Raw genomic sequence first — 5,093 nt, forward strand, 5'->3', positions numbered from 1 at the left:
CCCCCAAACATGGTCCTTAAAAGCAAAAAATTGTTTTAAAAATAATTAATGATCATGGCTACTGCTGGGAGACAGATGAGGAGATGTGATCCACGGGTCCTCATCTGGGCAGAAATGTTCTGGTTTTCACTTGGTGTTGAATTTAGGGTGAGGGAGCCTGTGTTCCCTCTTCTCTCTGTGAGGGATATATTTCACCACTTCAAAAAAATTCTGTTAGCCCAATAAGAAGAGGAATTTCACATTTTAGTGAAGAGGGGGGAAAGTTTTTGTGGCAAATGAATATAGCTGGGTGCTGGGCACATTTCTAAATCTGTGGTCTGAGAGTCCCACCTGCTGTGTGAATCATGCATGGAAATAGCCACAAATGACAGCAAAACTAACCAGCTCCTTCACTGCAGCCCAGTATCCAAACAATGCCTGGGGTTTGTCCCATGCTGGAGGGTCACTCTTTAATTTCACTACGTGGCTGATGCTTACTAAACCGCATTCCCATCCAAGCTCATGTTGATGACATCTCAGTGGGTTAGTTTCAGAGACATGTATGAGGATCAAGAAAAAATGATTTAAGGGTGGGGAGACCATTGAGGCTGAGTGGGAGGCAGAGATTCTTGAAGACTCTGGTGAGACAGAAATACAGGCAGCATGAAGTGCATAGAGCCAAAGAACAGGACTGTAGGGCAGGGAGCGTTGAGTGGCTGTGTTGAGTGGGAAAGAGGGAGAGAGGACAAGATGCCAACTAATTCTCCTCAGTTCCATCCTTTCACGTGGACTTTGCTGAGTGGACCAGCATCTCCATGTACCTGTTCATTAATGCTGGTTAAAAATTGACATGATGGCAGCTACTGCATTTTGAGTGTGTAACTGGAAAGACAAAGAGGAAATTGGCCATTTGTCCAGAGAAACACCTGAGGTTCATAATGGGCCTGTGAACACAAGGAAAAGCTGGTTCTGGTAATGAGTCCTCACCTGGTGCCAGATGCTTTGGATCACCCATGTTTAGGTTTTTGCTCTTAAGCATTTTGGGTAGATACTGTAGGCACCCCATTTACAGACAAGGACACGGGTTTAGTTACCTGCCTGATTTTCATAGGTGGGAATGAGAGCACCAGGGTCCATCTCCAGCTCTGCAGTCTATTTTTTCTATCACATTGCTACATGGGGCCCAGAAGGGTCAGTGCAATGCTGCCTCACTCTGGTAGCCCTGGAAGGGAGACACCCTAAGTCTGTGTCACAAAAGAAGTAGCCATGCCATCATCAGTCCCTGGTCACTGTCTTTTAATCCCTCTGCTTCCAGCAGCAGGTCCACAAATGATTTCAGAAACCCCAGGGCTGAAGTCTGTAGGAGGGGTTCCACCTGGTTGCCAGGGTAATCATTATACATGGGGTGATCCAGGCTTAGCATCATGTATCCTTTCACCTTCCATGGATGGTAAAATCGAGGTCTGGTGTGAGGATGTGGTCTGAATGTATGGCTCCCATAGACATATGTTGAAATCTTGCCCCCCCAGTGTGATGGTTTCAAGAGATGTGGCCTTTGGAGGTAATTGTGACATAAGGGAGATGTCTGAGTGGTTGAGATTAGTGCTTTTTTAAAATGACACCCTGGAGATTTTCCTTGCCCCTTCCATCATGTGAGGATACAGCAGAAAGACACCTAGGAATCAGAAAGTGGGTCCCCACTAAACTCCAGTCTTCCAGGTCCTCCATGTCAGACTTCATGTCCTACAGAACTGTTATTTTGTTCTAACAACCTGAATGGACTAAGATAGTTGACCACTGCCAAGAATGTTCAGGCTTATAATTAAGCCTGTTATAAAGGTCCCACTCTCCTGACCTTATCTAAACCTAATTACCTTGAGTGGCTTTTGCTCTCTGGTAGGAGCAGGAGAGGATAAAGATGTTAGGTCACAGATTTCTACAAGATCTGGCTGGGATTTCCAGGTCTGCCATGGATCAGCTTTGTGATGTTGTGTGCTAACTTAATTTCTCTGAGTCTTCATTTCTTGTTCTGCAAAATGAGGGTACTAAAAATTCCTGCCACACAGGGCAGCTGTGGAAACTAACTGGGCTGGTACTGATGGCCAGGGCACTTCAAAGCCCAGGGCCATCCCTGAGTTATGTGCCTGCATGCCTTCACTGGGGAATTGGAAGTATTAACATTCCAAACTCACTGCATCTGTCTTAAGAAATCTTGAAGGCTTAAGATTTCCATTGCTCATCATGTCATATTTGATATTTGCAAAGGAAATATATGTAAATTATTTGAATTATATAATATAATGGACTGGGGGCTTTTTTTGCCTGCCTTCACTCCAGGTCCCAGGCTGAGGATGAACTGTCAATGGGCATATAGCTGAACAGTGCTGCTGGGAGGAGACAGATCTGCAGAGCAACCACTGATTCTGGATACTTTTTGCCACAAGCATTGTGTTCCTTCTGCTCACCTTTTACAAGCACCAAGCAGGTCATGGGCCATGCTAACCTTTGAGCTGGTGGGCAACTTATCCAGCTCAGGCTTCAGTGAGGAGACACTATAGACCAAGTAGGTCAAACAGCAGACATTTATTTCTCACAGTTCTGGACACTGGAGTTCCAGGATCAAGGTGATGGCTGCTTGATTCCCAGTGAGGGCCCTCTTCCTGGGTTTCAGATGGCCACCTTTCTGCTGTCCTCACATTGGGGGAGAGAGAAAGCCAGCTCCCTGCTGTCTCTTCTTGTGTGGGAACTAAGCCTTTTATAAAGGCCCCACTCTCCTAACCTCATCTAAACCTAATTACCTCCATAAAGAGTCCAACCTCCAACGCCACCTCACTGGGGTTAGGTGTCAATGCATGAATTTTGGGGAGACACAAGCATTGGAAAGCCTTTGTATCTGACACCTGCTACATCTTGGAAGGTGAACTTGATGACTGTGGAGGGACTAAGTGCTATGGGAAGAGCATCACCAAGATTGATTCTCAGAGTTTCAGGACCCTGTTCCCATTCAGCTGCCACTGATACACAGTCATGTCAACAAGTATTGAGTAGAGGATGCTGAAAATATCTTCCAGAGGGTTAGTTCATAAAGCCAGCAGCTGGAAAGGTCAGGAGAAATGACCACCATGGAGCATGGGTTGGGGCTGAGATTTAGGCCTTCATGTTGGAGAATGGTTGCATTTGTTTGGGGACTATCACCATGGAGCTTGAAATACTAAACAGGGAAAATATCTGGCATCTGTGCATTACAGAGACAAAACTTAGAGCTGCACTTGATGAGGAAAGAAATGAATCATACCATCAGTGAAACAGAGGCATTGCCCACGTGCAAGGGTGAATGCAAAACTCCCCCCTCTGTCATCATTTGGTGTCTTACTAGCCAGTAATAAATAAGATCCTGATAAATCAGGCCTGATATTCTGCTCTAAAATCAAATGGAACAATAAATAGTTGAGAGCATGACAATTTCTTCTGTGGCAACTTAGCAATAATGGAACATGTCCTATTGTATCCAGATCACATATTTTCTATCTTACCATTTCCACGCATTACAGCTGTCCCCAGAGAGCTCCAAGTGGTGGCTGCTGTGTGGATTGTTGATTTAAAGGTCCAGTGTATTTCTGCATTGTCAAGTATGGCCAGGTCAGGTGACTTACCATTGATTTACTATTGAAGACCTCATAGTTATTAAAGAACATATGTTTATCATAGAAAAAAATTGAAACTTAGTTTTAAAAGAAAAGAAAATTTATCTTGATTCCCAATAAAGATACTACCACAGTTTATAGGTTATTTATGTATGACTATTTTAGGCACAAAAGAAGCACACACACACATACATACACACACATTTGTAGATAATATTCATGGTTTTTTTGTTGTTGTTTTGGGTTTTTTGTTTGTTTTTTGTACTAGGGATTGAACTCAGGGGCACTCGACCACTGAGCTACATCCCTAGCCATATTTTCTATTTCATTAGACACAGGGTCTTGCTGCATTGCTTAGGACCTCACTTTTGCTGAGGCTGGCTTTGAACTCATTATCCTCCTGCCCCAACTTCCCGAGCCAATGGGATTACAGATATATGCCACTGTGCCCAGACAATTTATGTTTTTTTTTCAAAACAGTTTCACTGCTTTTTTAAAGAAGAACTCATTAACTTCTGAACCTCAGCATACTTTAAGCATTTCTCTGTCATTAAATGCATATTTTTAGAAAATCTGATATTTTCAAATGATCTCAATTACACAACTTGTTTGTCTTCTGCTTTTGGTATGTTTTAATTATTGCTGTCTGGCAGATCTGCCACTAACCCTGTACTCATTACACTAAGGACCAATGTGACATCTCGTGGGCCCCCGCATAGGGTAAGACCTCAGATGCGATTGTGTTTGATATCTGCTTAGCACCCAAGACAGAGGTGGGTTAAGAAACTTCACAATAGCAGAGACTAGCCTTTACTGTGAGCAAGCCCAGGTCTCAGTGCTGTCCTCATCACAGGCAGATCTATGAACTCTAAATATTGCCAGTACAAGTAATATTCAAATTATTCTAAAATTAATTGAACCTTAAGCAAATACCCACTGTTACAAAGCTAACTGAGACAAGAAGACAGGCAGGAAGCTGTCTATCCTGATTTCAGGAGTCACTGTCCTTAATACCCCTTAACTTGTGTGTAGTCTCTGGCAGGGAGTCACCATGGAGACATGGTTAACCATGCATAGGGGCCCTTGATTTTTTCAGGGAAGCACCTGTGTGGCCATAGGTGCATAGAGTCACATTGGGTTCTATCTGGAAAATATGGGGACATGCCTGTAAACCATGAGGAGCACCACCAGCACCAGGGCACTCAATTCCCATCCCGACTCCCAAACCCGGACTGGAGCTCATATGGTTAAAGGCCACATAATCTTTCCTATCTTCTTGCAGGAGCCTGGTGCACACACATGTTCACATTTACTCCACAGTTTTTACAAGCAACATGTGGGCCGGGGCAGGGGAGAGCCCTCACAATGGAGCCCCGAAGACCCCATGTGTCCACACAATCATGCAGACAGAGCATAGCCCACAACCAAGCTATCTTGGCAGAAATGCTTCTGACCCTCCTGTTCAGTCCA

Source organism: Callospermophilus lateralis, unplaced genomic scaffold (genome assembly GCF_048772815.1).
Source record: "Callospermophilus lateralis isolate mCalLat2 unplaced genomic scaffold, mCalLat2.hap1 Scaffold_619, whole genome shotgun sequence".
NCBI classification, from domain to species: domain Eukaryota; kingdom Metazoa; phylum Chordata; class Mammalia; order Rodentia; family Sciuridae; genus Callospermophilus; species Callospermophilus lateralis.